Here is a 17,017-nt window from a genome sequence, read left to right as displayed (position 1 = left end):
CATACGCACACGCACGCACACGCACACGCACACGCACACGCACACGCACATGCACACGCACAAGTACACGCACACGCACGTACACGTACACGTACACGCACGTACATGCACACGCACACGCACGCGCACACACCCACGCACACAGGCACACGCACGCACGCACACACGCACGCACACACACACGCACACACACACACACACACACACACACACACACACACACACACACACACACACACACACACACACACACACACACACACACACACACACACACACACACACACACACCTCGAGCACCTTAAAATACTCTTCCTTTCTGCACTAACATACCAGAAACTTTAATGCGCTGCAGCAGGTCGGGGATCCACATAAAACTTGCCCGACGGATGAAAGCAATCACAAGTCGCGCACCAAGATTCAAGAGAGCGAGATAGAGGCTCCTTATTGAAAAACGAAATGCAGAGAGGTTTGCCAACATGTGTACGTCGACATGCTACTCTGCAGGAAGGGCAATGTGTAAAAGATAGTAGATTAGTAAAAAGAAGGGTACTGGAGGAAAGGAGAAAAAGAAAGGGAACGGCATATATAAGGTCATTGGATATAGCGTGGACTGCCCGTACTAAGGGGGCTATAATAAAGAGTTTTAGAATAGCGTACGCAGCCGTAGGCAAAAAGATAGCGAACGCTATTTCTTCGCGTCGTTCGCACTGCGCATGCGCTGTAGGCTAAGCCAGTTCTGCGTTTAGCGGACCGAAGGCGAGCGGACGCTATTTCGGCAAAATACCGAGCGTACGCGAGGCCTACTGCGTTTCCAACATGGCGGCAAGTAGCGGGACAACCAACCACGGTTCCGTTCTCCTGTGGCCAGTAATCCGATTCCGATGGACGAAGTTCTTTGCAAGTGTGTTTTTAAATACGTCGCGTGGTTAGCACGTTGCCCTTGCGCAGCTCTGCATTGTCGTGACTCGTGACATCCCTGACTGTCCGAACGAAGCTTTGTAGCCAGGCCAGCGACCGAAGGTGTGCGTGCGTGCGTGCGTGCGTACGTGCGTGCGTGCGTGCGTGCGTGCGTGCGTGCGTGCGTGTGTGTGTGTGTGTGTGTGTGTGTGTGTGTGTGTGTGTGTGTGTGTGTGTGTGTGTGTGTGTGTGTGTGTGTGTGTGTGTGTGTGTGTGTGTGTGTGTGTGTGTGTGTGTGTGTGTGTGTGTGTGTGTGTGTGTGTGTGTGTGTGTGTGTGTGTGTGTTGTGTTTTGTGTTGTGTTGTGTTGTGTTGTGGACGCGTTCGCTTCGCAATGAAATGCGACATTGTGCTTCTGCGGGTGGACAGGGCTTCCCGTACAGGGATTATCTTTCTCGAGCTACGTACGACTCAACCTCTCATCGGGTATGTACAGTGTGCGTGGCTAAAGGCTTCTCGGTTTGCGCGCGAGAGTTAAGTGACTTGCTGTTCGGCCCCGCAAACCGCGAGAGGTAAGTGCCGATTCTACGACGGGCAGGAGGAGGCAACCGATCGCCTGTCAGTCGCGGTTCAGACTTGCAACGTGTGTCGTGACGTTGTGTTCGTTCGAAACGCATCTCTGGATTGTTTTGAAGTTGGTTAAAATGTATGCGTCAAACCCCGGCATTCCATTCGGTTCAGGGCGTACTGTGCGATTGCACGAAGGAAGTGCCACGGGTCTTCCATGCTTTCTTTATGGAACGTACTCAGGTAAGGGAATATTCATATCATGTTATGTACGTGTTGCTTTCAATTCTAACAGGAAAGCGCTTGTTGCACTTGTTTGGATAGTCGTAAAATGTTCAGGCACTCCGGCACCCCATGGCATTTCAGCCGGCGAGTCGTTTCGCAAAATATTCGACAGATGGCGCCGTAAGCATTAGCGTGTCGATATGCAAGACTGATGATACGCTCTAGTAAGTACTAAAACTCCTCTCACGGCGTTTACGTAGCGTGACGCAAAAATTTAGCGTTTAGCGTACGAAAAGGCAACAAACGCTGTACTAGAACTCTCTAATGTCTCAGCGACGCCAGTGTCTTCAAGGTTGCCAAATAATGCGTGGAGGACTTTCCGTTGAGAGGAGGGAGAATGCCGAGGTCCAAGTATCAGGCTTACCGTAATTGGTTCAGGGTGAAGACAGTCCATCTTCTGCTGTAAACGGCTCCTTGCGTGGGTGCGGGCGGAGAACTACAGGAGGACGTGTTCGACGGTTTCGGGGGAGCCGCAGTTGTCGCAGTATGGGCTTGGACTTTGGCCTATGCAATGTAAGTAGGCTTTAGTGAACGCCGCATTGTGTCGAAGTCTATGAAATAACGTTCACAGTCAGCGAGGTCGCCGTTCTGGCAGCCTGAATCTCATGTGTGGGTCAATAGAGAATAGAAAATCGTGATGATGCTCCGGAAGGGACCATAAACGGTTTCTTTCTACCAGAGCTATTGCCTTCGTTATAGTTGGGGCATCAAGAAAATCTTCCTTTTGTTTTTCATTTCTAGGCCACTGCGTGGAGCCTCCGCTGCTCTCTGATTTTCCAGTACACCACATTGTCCGGGTAGCCAGTGAAGAGTTAAGAGATGGCGAAATGGTAAACGTACTTTACTACGCGCTGGATGTGGTCGTGGATGCTGAAGCAGCTAGCACGTCGCAGGCTTTGTAGGGCGGCTTTCGAATCTGCGAAAATGGTCCACTTTGTAGGTGGCTGGTGAAGGATGTACTGGATAGCTTCTTTGATTCCATAAAGCTCAGCTAGCGTGGACGAAGTCGCTTGCTCTGGCCAGTGTGACAGTGATTTGTTAGCTGATGGTATAAAAACCCCTGAAGAACTGCAGTCAGATCTTGCCGATCCATTTGTAAAAATGTGGGTCGTTGCCGAGTAAAATCTGTGAATATGCACAAGTGTAACCTGAAGTTGCGCATTTTGGGATATGCGCTTTTTAAAAATCAATTTCAGGTATAGAATTTTTTATGGGAACAGGTGACTGAGTCCATGGCGGAAAATGTAGCGGCATGGCCTGGGGTGCTTGATTTCGAACGGAAGCATTAATTGCCCTTATGGTTTGTCACAATCTGGGAGTGTCTTGATCCCCAATACGAGCCTGGAAATGGGTTGTGGCATGCAGCCTGTTCGTCAAATGATTGCGTAGCGTCTCTTTCAGTCATAAAACATCCATGGGCAGGCAGCCAGCTTCCGCAATAGTACCCAACATGACGAACCTGAAGGAAGGCTAAGGCGCTTCCTCAGGCAGTCGTTCCTTGCCGCTTCCAGCTGTTTTCTGCTAGTCCGGGACAGTTGCTGCAGGACGGGAAGGCTGTAGCGCAAGACACCATCAACACATGCCTGGAAGAGGAGCACTGCAGAGCGACAATCACTGCCCCAGCGAGTGCTGCAAAGATATCCAATAATTTATTATACCGCTGATATTCGCGTAGGTAATCTTTTTACTCCTGGGGACCAGGAGAGGTTTCTGTCGATTATAATGCCAAGGCATCTGTGGGTTCGCACGTAATGCAGAGGCCGGACACTGAGGATTAGAGGATATCTGTCCATTGTCTTGCGGGTGAATGCCATTGCGACACTTTTTTTGGGGGGAAGATTGAGTCCTCTAGGCGCTAGATATGCAGCTACTCTTCAAAGAGCCTTCTGCAGCCTCTGCTGTGTGATCAGGCGCGTTCTCGGTGCACTCCAAACACAGATATCCGCTGAGAGTTTGACCTTGACGCCTAGGGGGAGAACGCGCTTTTGTTAATAAGCGTAAGATTAAACAGCAACGGGCTTAAGACTGCTCCTTGAGGAACTCCTCTTTTTATGGTGTTGGGCCTTCTGCTGCGCACATGAAAAATTTTCGACCTTCATGATAGTTCGAAATCCATAAATATAACCTCCCTCCTAAGCCAAGTGCAATAAGAATTGCTAGGATTGCATCGTGGTAAACAGTCAAATTCTGACTTGATGTCTAGAAACACTGCAGTCGGGATATGGCCGGAATGTAATTCTTCTAAAGGTGGATACGAGGGTAATGATATTGTTAATAGCTGATCGATTCTGCCAAAAACCGTTTATTGCAGGTGGGTAAAGCTTTTTAATTTTGACATACCAATTCATTCTTTTGAAGATAATTTTTTCCATTAATTTTCTAACGCAACTGAGTAATGCGATCGTTCGAAAAGCGTCATAGCGTGTCGGTGGTTTTCCAGGCTTCAGAATGGAAGTTGTCTTCGCTCGCTTCCACTCAGGAAGAACGGGTCCATGCATCCACGTAGCGTTATAGCACTCCAGGAGACGGAGTGTGGTGGGATAAATGCGAAATAGACTCGTAAGTAATTGTATCGTAACCACGAGAAGAGCGTTTCTTGACTTCGGGAATTGCTGCATTTAGTTCTTGTATCGGGTACAGGAGGTCTAACGCAGGCATGGCAGCTGGGTGTTAAATTAAATGATTTACGTGTGTGACCGTCCGTTCGAGTGTGGTTGCAGACAGCATCTTCAGCGGCTTCTCTCTGAGCAATGCTGCCATGCAACGACAACGCACTGAATGGGTGTAGCTAAGAGATGTTGTTGCGCATGCCCATTACCACAAGCCAGATGTGCGACAACGGCTTGCGAACATCCAATGTCGCTCAAAACTTTTGCCATCGCTGCCTGCTTAACTTCTCCAAATGGCGGCTCACATGTCTTTGCGCCCTGTGTGCTTGTTCAAGTTTTCTAAAGTATTGATGCGTCGAGCCTTGCGGTATTCGCGCCTGCAAATGGCTCGTAGTGTCTCGTAATCCTCGTCACTTTTGATGAGGAGTGCTGGAGACTATGGACCATTAGCTTTTTGTTGTAATCCAACACGAGTGTCACTGAGCTTTAAAAAAGGCCCGCCCTAACTAAGCTCAGTCACCGCCGAACATCTACATCATTTCGTGTGTTCATTTGACAAATTGATGCGGCAGCACTTTCATACCCTTGTCATAACACTCACACATTCACAGCGTCAATCTTGCTTCGTTCAGCTAGGGATTGGAATCAACGTCCAGATATCACTATTAGTACGTGGCCTATTGAAGCACTTAAAACTTCTTTAACAACCTATTATAATCCCCGATAACTCTGTAATACAATGTGTCTATCGCCCACTCACGGATTACTGTCGATTATATGGAAGTATTTCATTTCGTGCTTAAAAAAAGACCACATCTGCCACTTATGGCACAACTGCTCTTGATTTGTTGCTTCGGCGCTTAGTGACGTTTAACTTTACTGTCCTTGATTTGCATCTAAAATTATTTGCTCCTCTGTATTGGAATCAAGGGAGCCGGCGTGCGACCTTTGGGGTGATATATGGAATTCACTGAGCGAGGCTGGCGGTGCAGATCTTCCACTTGTCGTGCTAAAGGCCCTTCCTCCGCACCTCTCCTATCCATTTATCGGCACACTTAAATACAGCGTAACGTATAATAATTAATGCAAATAAAAAACAGTCGTTACGTCACTAAGTGATGAAACAATAAAGCGAAAGCTCTATGTGGCAGATATGGTATTTGAAGCACGAAGTTAAACGTTTCTACTAGGTTTTGATTCGCCTATCTTATAATACTTGCAGCCGCTACTTTCTTGACCGCTTGTGTTTTAGCCTGTTTACGTTGTTGTCTACTTTCTTACTTCTTTAGTGGAATCCTTTGACGCAAGAACATCGCCATTCTTTCTCCAACTTTCATCTTCTTCCTTTCTTAAAGGAGTCATTTAAATAAATAAATAAATAAATAAATAAATAAATAAATAAATAAATAAATAAATAAATAAATAAATAAATAAATAAATAAATAAATAAATAAATCCCACATATCACGCAGTTTTTGAGGGCCGCTGATTTAATCTGAGGCAGGCGGGTCGCAGAAAAAATGAACACATAAATCCGCTCACAAATGAAAATACTAATAATGTGAGCTCTGCCACGCCTGATACCTAGGCTTAGAAGCAACTGTTCACATTGTCTAGATCCCCCCCAAAAAACAGTGCCTGAAAACTGACGAGAACATTTCTTTCTGAGCCCTACATATTATTTGAATTGCGCATTCCGTACCATATCACAGTGACAAAAAACAGCGCAGGTCAACACACAACTCCTAGCAATATACGCGTTTTGGAAGCTTGTTTATAACCTACACACAGCTCCAAAGTGTCTCACGCCGTGTTTCGTGATATTACGCACATGCGACGTAAGGCTTAGCTTATTATCAAGAACGGCTTGATAATAAGCTAGGTAACTGGTTTCCCCGCTGTGGGGCGAAAAATACTTCAGTTGTGCGAAGATACGCAAGCCAATCGCTTTAACAAGTGTACGTCATGACTTTAGTTTGCACTCAATTTAACATACGGTCATCGTTCCCTCACTGCACTCCTAGTTCAGCTACGCACGCAATTACCGCTTTCACCGCGTCGTACTTATCGCAGAGGCCAACGAAGATTTGCATTATAGGACCTGAGATGCAGCCGTATTTTGGAAATAACACCAACACAACATACTGTAAGTTGCCCAGAACTCGCATTGAGATGGCCCCAGTTCTGTCAGCGACGCAATGGCCGGTGTCCACCGCCGGCAGTTACACATACCACTTTCTCCGTAAAGGCACACTATATGCATAAGGGTGGTGGCGCTTAGTTCCACGCGGCCCGCTATTTGTACTGCCCGAGCGGGCACTCGGAGTGGCGGCAAATTAGTGGCTCAAGTGCCGCGAGCCGTAAACGCGACCGAGCCTGTCGCAAGCCCGACAGCAGCCAGCCTTGCTTACCGAACGCCCTCACCATCGTCTCCCGCTATTCCACTTGTGGTCCCACTCGCCCTTTGGCCCACATCTCCACCACTGGACATAAACAACGGCGCTGGCAAGCTAAGACGAGGGTAATAACCTTTGTGTGCCTGCCCGACCAAGCTATGCAAGAAATACGAGGAGCACTGCGGCCATCCCACCTCTAGGCACGCAAACTGTGCCTTACAAAGCGGATATCCCCGGCCAGGGACGAGTGCTATTTAGCCAGCCGAGGTCTACGTCGCTTCTGAGGGGCGCATTTTCCTTTCTTTTTTATTGTTTTGTCGTTGTTTCGCGTGCTTCGCTTCTGCAATAAGCAAGCGTCATTTGTTCGTGTAACTCAGGAGCCACTACTTTTCTTTTTTTTCTTTTGTCAAAAGGCGAGAGTAAGTTCGGTTACGTAACCAAAGGGTTGTTCTTTGGTTTAAATATCGGAAGCACTGCTGGACTACATATCAAGGATTTATTGCGTGCATTTGAGCTCGCGTCGGCGCCACCATCGGTGGGCTTCTGCAAGGGACAAGGGCTTGTGCTTTGATGGCGTCGCGGGACTTCTGCCATCGTCGTCTATGAAACTACTCAATGGGGATTGGGATCGCCTGTCATCCCACTTGACACCATACACGACTATGAGACCCATGATAGCGATCATAATCATTATGCCACTCCGAACAAGCGAGAGAACTGGTATTGTGATTAGGCTAGTGATTCCAATATTCGGTAAAGTGACGCATGGATCTGTACACGGCTCCTAACCAGAGCAGAGCGCATTTCATGTCGCTTGTTCCCTTTTGTAGATTCACAGGAGTGGGAAATTCCAATTACAAAAAGAAATATTTCGCACCCGCTGCATACTTTCCACACCACAAACTGCTTCCTAGCGAACTACAGTCTCTTATAGCACCCACTTTTCGTCTCCTTTCCAATATTTTTCGAGGGGAAACACATCTAAGCTACAATTTCTTTTTTAGCTCCACGTCACCGTACCTCGTATCAAACGGGTCGTTAATCCTTGACAAACACCATTTTTATAGCTCCCACTCATTGCGTAGTGGTTTTGCTTTAAGGTACGCAATGGTGCCGCAGTGGCGTGAGGAGGATTTCATTTCGCAAGGGTCCTGGAACTCCACCCCCCTTCCCAGGAGAAAAAAAAGATGAATGCAAAAAATAAGGAAACGCATAAAAGTAAAAATGAAAGATAAAAGATAAACCATAAATAAACATGAAGTCAATTAAAAATAGTAAAAATAAAAGAGAAAAGATAAATCATAAATAAAAATAAAACTGAAGCAATTCAAAATTTAATCTGCACGCTTCGCCAAAAATGCAAACCCCTGATTAATAAACAGCCGAAAATGCATTGGGTGTCCTCTACTTCACCTTACATTACATTACGTTAGTTTTTTTAAGACAATAGCCTTTCTTGAGCTACTTAAACCCGAAAATTTTGGTCTGTCTGTCTGTCTGTCTGTCTGTCTGTCTGTCTGTCTGTCTGTCTGCCCGTCCGTCCGCCCTCGATTCAGTCATCCGGACGAAAGTTAAAATAATTCTGAAAGAAGATCATATCGGCGAAACCTTTCCAAATCACTAAATAACGTGCCATCATCCATACTCGCCAACATTGGGGAGCAAAAGAAACCATAAGGCATATTTGATGCAAAGCATCATCACGTAACTTGTACTAGCAGTGTTCTTTTAATTGAAAATAGATGTGTGATTGATTTTTGCGACACAAATAAAAATACGCGTTGAAAACAATATTTTGATCACAAAATACAAAAAGAGCTCGCGCCCGAGCCTAGACCTCGTGGCGTCATTCCAAATTATGATGATGATTATGGTTGTGATGATGCTGATGGTGGTGGTGCCCGTGGCAGTGATGGTGGTGGTGTCTATTGGCGCAAGGGCTACTATGCCAAACAGTGCATTCCAATGTAACGAAAGTTTCCAATAGATTGCGCAGGAGCAGTGGAACGCGGGAAATTTGAATCGACCTAAGCCAACCTCCACCGTGTTAAAGGAAAGTTTTCTAAGCCTCACTGAGGGCGACGTTGCCCCAAAACGCACTGGAGGAAAGCCAACTTTTTCCTGGTTTAAACGCAAAGATGGTTGAACCATGAATTAAGTTCAAAGTGAAAGTCCAAAATCCAAGTCGTTCTGCAGGGAAAACGGGCTGCAGGAAAGCCAACTTGCGCAATGGGCTTCTTCAAAGACGCGTCATGAAAAAAACACGCCCCGTTGTGGGAATCCAAACTGGGTCTCTCGCGTTATGTAGCCGACGTCTACCCGACTGCGCTATTCCGAAACGGTCGAAGCAGTTTGGATTTTGGACTTTGACTTTGACTCGGGATTTATGGGAGAAGGCTTCGCGTTTTAACTATCTTTTTCTTAAGAAAGAGGCTTTGCTTTTTCTTTTCTCGAGTCGATGACATAGAGCTGGTGGAAGTTTACGACGTTGAGGATGATTTTGCATCCACCACTAACTGCGAAGAAGACGACGACCTCCTCGACGCAATGACGACGATTACTAGCACCACAGTTATGCAAATAAACAATGATACTGAAACTTAACTATATGTCCGGCAATATGCACCTACAACAGCTTCACCATTCAAGTCTTGCGCGTGAGTGCAAGCTTCCCTGAATTTTTTCTCCAGCTCCCTCAATCGAGCACACCGCGTCATCCCGCCGACGGGCATATCTAGCCGCACTGAAAATCCCTATGAAACTGCCTGCCCACTTACTGGCACTGCCACGTTTGCTGCCTCATTTTGCCCTCGTACAACAGTGGACTGGAATGGCCTTCCCTGTAATCCTCCATCACGTGTCCACCATCCTTTGCAGAGAACGTCCCAGCGCACTTTTCCGTTTGAAGACCTGTACTTGGTAACTTTTATTTGTTACTCCTTATCTAATACCTCCTACATGGGGGTCTGTACGGTAATAAAGCTAAGTTAGTGGTATAATCCAGTTAGAGAAAGAATATAGTTGCCAACGGTGCTGCCTATACCACTTAAAATTGATTTAATTTTGCGAGCATGAATTGAGAAGTCGATTTTGGTGTGCTGTAAAAAGGTAAGCGAATAAGAAGCCTGGAAATAGAGAAGAGGACATTACCACACGAAACAAAGCTTGTAGAGAAGTAACAGTATTCAAGGCTAAAATCGCTCAAGAAACACTTGGCCAAAGTGGAGCACGGTATTGCAGATATGCTGGGAGTATGTTAGAACACCTAATCTTATTTGACATCTGGAGGAGGGCTGTACACGTAAACGTTCTTAGTTCCTCACCAGCATCAAATAAACTCAATCGCGGCGTGAAACTGAAACTTCTAGCTCGTAATTCAAAGGAGAGCTCCTGACGTGCCACTGCAGGGCAAACAATACAGGTAAATAAATGGCAATATGAATAAAACCCCATATTTACACGGTCATGTCAGCTCCGAGACACACAGTTGGCGAAATATTGCACGTATGACGATTGCACTCCGTTATACAACACCGCATATATTTTATCCGGGTTGCAGCCGGCGGGGCAAGCCCATCGATTTCAGTCTTTATATTTGATGTGGGCCTTTTTGAACCAGCCATGTAGCCGCGCTGGCTAGTCGAAAGTACAAATTCAGCCCACAGATATAAGGAACTTATGGAGGTCTTGTATTCCCCAGGGCGCGTGTGTGGGCGGCCCGTAACAGGCGAAAAAGTCTCGCCGAGTATCTTTCTAACAGAATGGTTTGTTGTATATTTAATTAGTGAGCACCGTGGCAACCCACCCTCATATAAATCACCTTGTTTTTGTACACATCATCATCATCAACAGCCTGCTAAGGCCCACTGCAGGGCGAAGACCACTCCCATTAACTTCCAGCAGCTCCTGTCCCGCGTCACTCGAGTCCACTGTTGGCTACCGAATTTCCGTAATTCATCCCTCCATCGGGTTAATGGCTGTCCTATTTTTTAGAATCTAGACCCACCCCTTGGTGCCCACTCTGTTACCCTAATAGACCCTATGCGAAATTGCTTGGTGATCTAGCAACACTGATGTAAACGAGACCGTCGGCCATATTGGTACGGGCGCCGATCGGGAAGTCTCGTATTGTTTACTGTGGAAGAGCAGGTGACGGTAACGCGGTATGGCTCAAACTGGACGGCGTTTTCCGGCTCCCGACCGCGGATTGTGGACGAAGGACTTCTCTGCGCTGCCGACTGTGTCCGAAGACTCGTACTACTCGGGGTGCCGTGCCAAAGACCCATCCGAGCGGCAGCGGAGCAGGGCATGCCGCCTAGCCACCGAGGCGCATTGCTCGCCTTCATCGGTGCGGACAAACATGTGCGACTCGCAGTAAGTAAATCCTTCTTTGTTTTTTACTTGACGCGAGTTAACCGGTATGAGCATTTGTATGGCACTTTGTTCACCGTTGTTTACCATGCAAATGCGCAGCGGCGACCCTGTTGCAGTAACTCTGAAAGAGGAAAGCGACAATCGCGAGACCATACCGCTAGTGGGTGGATTAGGTATTTTCAAATGCTGTACATCGAATTTACGGGATGATTTTTGGCGAAGATGTTAACGGAAAGGTTGCGGCCGTTTTCCGTGACGGTCGTCCGCCCGCGCGTTTGCCGCAAAGCAATCGTGCTTTGCGGCGAAGTCAACTACAAAAGCGCACATATGCCTTGAATTTTCTTTTTTTGTGTGTTTTCATTATTTATTGCGCATGTTCTGCGCAAAAATCTGTTTGTGTGTCTTTCTTCTCCTTTTTTGGCGGTGGGTGGTTGTGTTTGTTTTAAAGCGCATGTTTTTGGTGTGCACGAATAGATAATACAGTAAAACCTCGTTAGCTCGAACTCACTGAACTAGAAGATTTTTTTTAATTCGATGGGTCATCGTTATAGCCCGAATGTTTACCTGTTTATCTCGAAAGATTCTGGAAGTGAGTTCCAGATAATCATATTATTGCTTGCTTAAGTTATGACGAACACGATTATGCGGGTACTGGTATCATTACCCACGCTGAGGTTTTTAAATGTTAAACTTCCTTCTCTTGAAAAATGCATTAACAAAGCATGCAGAGATACTTGCACGCTCGAACTTGACAAACAATTTTGACATCATTGCTGTTTCAGGTGTAGATTATTGCCCTTGCAACAATGTTAAGGAAGACACAAAATCTGGTCATTTTGAGTCTGTTCCTTGCGGCCACTTCTTTCTGCTCTTTACCATAAACTGTAGCGGACTAGTCCTGTTCTTCACTGAGTGGTATTTACTTATACTCTCTCTGTTCTTGCAGGTTGGGCCTCATCCATGTGCTCAGCAGCTGCTTTCGCTCCCAGAAGAAAAGTGGCCGGCCCTAAGTTGTGTGCCTCACCTTTGAGACGGACAGTGGGGCGATTGGGGAGGTAGCGTGCGATTGCCCGGCGGGTTGCAGTGTAGCATGGAGTCACATCCTGGCTGCTGTGCACCTACTCGCCCTCTTGCTAGCCGAAGGTTTTAAGAGGCGCCACCAAAGCTTGCGTGCACTGAGCTGCCACAACAGTGGGGACGTCCGAGACAGCAGGGCATCAAGCCAGCGAGTGTTCAAAACATTGACTGGAGAAGCCCGCGATAAAATGGCCCCTCCCTTCCCTCGCCAATGCGTCTGTTCGATGCACGTCGAGTACAGGAAGTGCCGTGCAGGCGCTTGGGAGAAAACTTGGTAGCCTTGGGAATGAGTTTTTTGCCCCAGTTGTGCTGGCCTCCCGCTCCTCCTCCTCCTCCCCCCCCCCCCCCCCCCCCGCCAGTGACAGAAACAAGGACTGGCATGGCACCTGAAGGGTCACCTATGAGCTACCAGCAAGCATTCAGGAGCACGCAGCAGAGGCTGGGCAACGTCGCATTTACTAGACCGCGACATGCAGGGGTGCGCGAATGCTTCTTTTTGTTCCATTTATATCCACAGTTTGCTATACTGCACGCGCTATAAATCAGCGAAGTAGTTTAATTTACTGGGATTTTCACTGTGGATACAAAAAACGCAAAAGCTCTCAAGCTGATGCGCGGCAGCCTGATGCAACTGTGGCCGTTTTCTTTTTGAATAAAACTTGAAAATTGTCTCAGCTACCTAGATCAATGGACACTATCATTACGTCGGAGGCATGCATGCAGCGAGTGACAAACTAGAGGAGTGAGTGTGTATTTTAGTCGCAAAATATTCGACAGTAAATACATCGTTGCTGGAATGACAATGGGCACCAAGTTAACTTGACGTAACAACAAACCTTTCAGCCCGAAAAATCGGGAACCAAGTGCAAAAGCTCGAATTTTCCACCGTTAGATCATCATAAAACAGCGTTCGCCACTTCTGCAACGACACACGGCTAAATGCAACGTAAAGAAACCAACAACACACTCCCATACCGTGCGCGCCCGCCACAGAGGAAATTTTCGACGGCGTAGTGCGGCAAGAAAAGTTTGTTTACAGCCCTAGGTAAGATAAAGGCTCGTGTAGGGGCTAAGCGGTACCATTTAACAATGAAATGAAGCGGGCGCAGAGCCACAGGGACGAGTAAAGAAACAGCCTAATTTTGGCAACGTGTGGTACTGTTTTCCCGGTCGAGCGCCGCTGTCAGTCGCGTGAATAGGCGGCGCACGCTCAGGCTTCATTTAGAATACAAAGGCTGGACAAGAGAACTCCAACGCAGCTGTATTTTTCATACGGACAGCGACTACGGAACCCCGTGCTTAGCGAACCAACGACAAATATTCGCTCCAAGCGCACCGCGCCCAGCGTGTCACAAAGGTTGCTCGCGCCGGCACAGTTCGCGTCACAAAGTTCGTTCAAAAGCGTGGAACTTCACGTACCTTTTCTCCATTTGAACCGGTAATTCTGCATTGCGTGCTCTGCGGCACGAAGCAATGCTCCGGCATTGTAGTCCATCACCAAGAGCGGTCCATGCCCGGCGCCTTCTATGTTTCGCTAATTGGTTTCGGTTTCAAACGACCGTACCAAAATGGCGGACCTAGTTACCGGAGTCGACGTGAGATGGCGGGGCGCATTTTGCATAGGGTCTATTGTCCACCGGTTTTCGGTTCGTCTCACTGCGTGGCCAGCCCAAGTCCATTTCTTTTTCTTTACTGGAACCATGATATCATCGACTCGAGTTTGTTCCCTGATTCATGAGGCTGATTTCCTGTCCCTAAGTGTTTGTTACTCCATGGCCCGTTGAGCCGACCTAAGTTTGCTGACCAGTGGATTAGTTAGGCGCCAAGTTTCAGCTCCGTATGTCATCACTGGCAGTATGCATGCACTGGTTGTATGCTTTTCTTTTGGGTGAGATAGGTGGCTTACATTTCATTATTTGAGAGTGCCTGTCTAGTGATCCCCAGCCAATACCTATTCTGCGCCGGATTTCTCTTTCGGGGTTGGGGTCAGCACTAACCATCTGTCCGAGGTAGTTATTTTCTTGTACTTCTTCTAGTGCTCTGTCTCCTAAACTGAAGAGGGCGCTTGCGGCATGCTTATTCTGCATTACTTTATATTTATTTATATTCATTTTTAGCCCCACGGCCATGCCTTCTGATTGTTGTTCCTCAAGCATTTTTTGCGGGTGTTCTGCAGTCTCACTCAGCAATACTACGTCGCCTGCAAACCTAGAACGTCTCAGGTATTCTACGATTATCCTTAATCCTGTGTTTTCTCAGTCAAGTTTCCTGAATACCCCCTCCAGACATGCTGTGAACAGATTTGGGGAGATGGTGTCTCCCTGTCTTACTCCCTTTTTGATTGGGAAGTTATCTCTTTGCTTGTGAGGTGCTATCCTGACCGTACATTCATTTTATATGTCGTCTAGAAGCTTTATGTAGGTCTCTTCTATTCGTTTTCCCTTTAATGCTTTTGGCACGGCTGCAGTTTGTGCTGAGTCAAACGCTTTCTCATAGTCTGTAAATGCCATGTAAAGGGGTTCAGTGTATCCTGCGAATTTCTCTATAACTTGATTGGCGACATGGATGTGATCCATGGTTGAGTACCCCTTCCTAAACCCAGCCTGCTCTCTGGGTTGTTGGGAATCCAGGCTGTCACCTACTCCGCTAAGCATAACTTTGGTAAGCAGCTTGTAAACAATTGAGGGTAGGCTGATGGATCTGTCATTCTTAATGTGCTTGGTATCTCACGTTTTATAAATCAGAATAATTTTGGCGTTCTTCCAGGCTATGGGCTCGTTTTGATTACTTAAGCATTCCGAAAATAGTGCAGCAAGCTTTTCTAGTGCTATATCTCTTCCCACCTTCAAAACATCCACAGTTATGCCGTTGTGACATGCAGATTTCTCTCTTTTCGTGTCCTTGATAGCCTCTCCTACTTTCTCTTTAGTAACTAGTGCACGGAAAATGTATATTTGCACAATTGCCTATAAAGCTTGCTGTGTACCCACGAGACCATTATTTTCAGCGAACACAGTCCCATGCTTCAGATACAAAGCCGAACTCTTCCTTAGCTGAACAGATATGACCCACTGTTAACTCCTCATTAAACTGTTATTATGGAACATAACTAGAAGTATACCCGAAGACACGTCATCCAGAAACACGGAAAACAGAAATGTTCATACCCCCAACTATTCAAATTTTGTTCCAGCCGAATCGATGCCTTGTTAGTGAATGTTTGTTGCTGAACCTCTTGAGTAAATTCTATGCCTCACTGTGTATGCCATTCATAATTTCTGTATGCGCACTGTTAGTAGCGTTGCCCAGCTTATATCTTCTGCATGTTTCTCGTTGTGGGCACCAGGTCGACTTCTTTCCTTTGATTCGAGGCGAAACCTTCTAAACTTAAGTTTGTTCCGTAATCCACATAGCTTAAGTTCAGCCCTTCCCCGGGGGGTAATGCACCTGATCCCAACTTCCAGGTTTTTCTGAGCTCATGAGATTTTCTTTCGGGGGGCTTCCCTTGTAAGACCCCATGCTTTTGGCGCGCAAGTGAGCAGCGATACTATAAAATGATTGGCACATTTTTCTTCTTAGTGGCCGAGGTAAGCCGTTGCTTGTTAGATGCCAGTGCGCCCAAAATGGGCCCACTTCTCTGACAGTCCTCCCCTGACTTTTTTCTGATGGTTGTTATTTCTTCTGGCCATCCACCCTAACTGGTTACACAGCTTCATTGCTCTTTTTCGTACGCGTCTGGCACGCAACCTTTAGAAACCATCAGCAACGAGTTGCGACCAGCCAGCTTTGAAGCATTTGTTTGCTGTCCTCTGAGCATTCTAAAGTTCTGCATGGCATGGATTAAACATTTTGCGCCGGCTACGGATAAGAAAGTTCACCACAGGCTTTTGGGACACTCAGGGAAAAGCACAAGCGAAGGGCACACGATCCCGAGGGAAAGTTGAGGACCTGTTAAAGCCTACGAGACATAAAAGAGAAAGCAAAAAAAAAACTCCTTTGACAAAACGCTCTTTTAGTTTAGGCTGCTTGAAAACCCTTCAAGATTTAGGCGACGCTGACTGAAATTTCATTCGCTCTTCATTTACGGCCGCCAACCTCAGGGAGAAAAATAAAAGTCCGCCATCGCTGTGACCTCGCGGTTCGGGTGCGATCAAAAAAAAAAAAAAAAGTCATCAAGCCTTGCAACAGGGGAGAAAACAAGCGAATGTTCCAAAGGAAACCATATTCGGTAAAGAAAAAGCCAGGCCAGGCGGAGCATTGTGTTTCTCCATAAACGCACCTGCACATTCGACCCTATAAGAGCAGTAGCCTATAGATACCCTTACCCGTACCGTACTTTCTACGTTGCGTGGAAACAAATTAACTCGCTGCAACGAGCATGAGCGGTGTCTTGCACATGCAGTGCAACGAAACAGAATTCGTATTTGTTTCTCTTTTCGTATTCTTAGCTAAATAAAGCGCTTAATCACGCACAGTGTCTTGCGCAGCTTTTTAAAAATGTACAGGCGCTTATTGTTTGTCAACCTTAAGCTTCGCGGCAGCTGCCATTTTATAGCTAAAGGCTCTTGCTTGAAAAAGAATTCGGGGTCATTTTGCCACAGTTTTCCATTAAACAGCGCATTTAAGCACATTTCTAAACGCGCTATACCACATTATTGTTTTCTCTTATGGTCGTACGTAGCTAATAACCTCATTCAGAGGCCTCCAGGTGATAACATATTATGCTGAACCTAAGAACATATGCTGGACATATGCTGGACATATTCTGCTGGACCATGGTAGTACCTAAGTCGCTAAAACTTTGTGCAGC

The sequence above is a fragment of the Haemaphysalis longicornis genome, unplaced genomic scaffold, assembly GCF_048455015.1.
Source record: "Haemaphysalis longicornis isolate Haplotype H1 unplaced genomic scaffold, Haemaphysalis longicornis Haplotype H1 scaffold_1, whole genome shotgun sequence".
NCBI classification, from domain to species: Eukaryota; Metazoa; Arthropoda; class Arachnida; order Ixodida; family Ixodidae; genus Haemaphysalis; species Haemaphysalis longicornis.
This window is presented reverse-complemented; position numbering follows the sequence as displayed.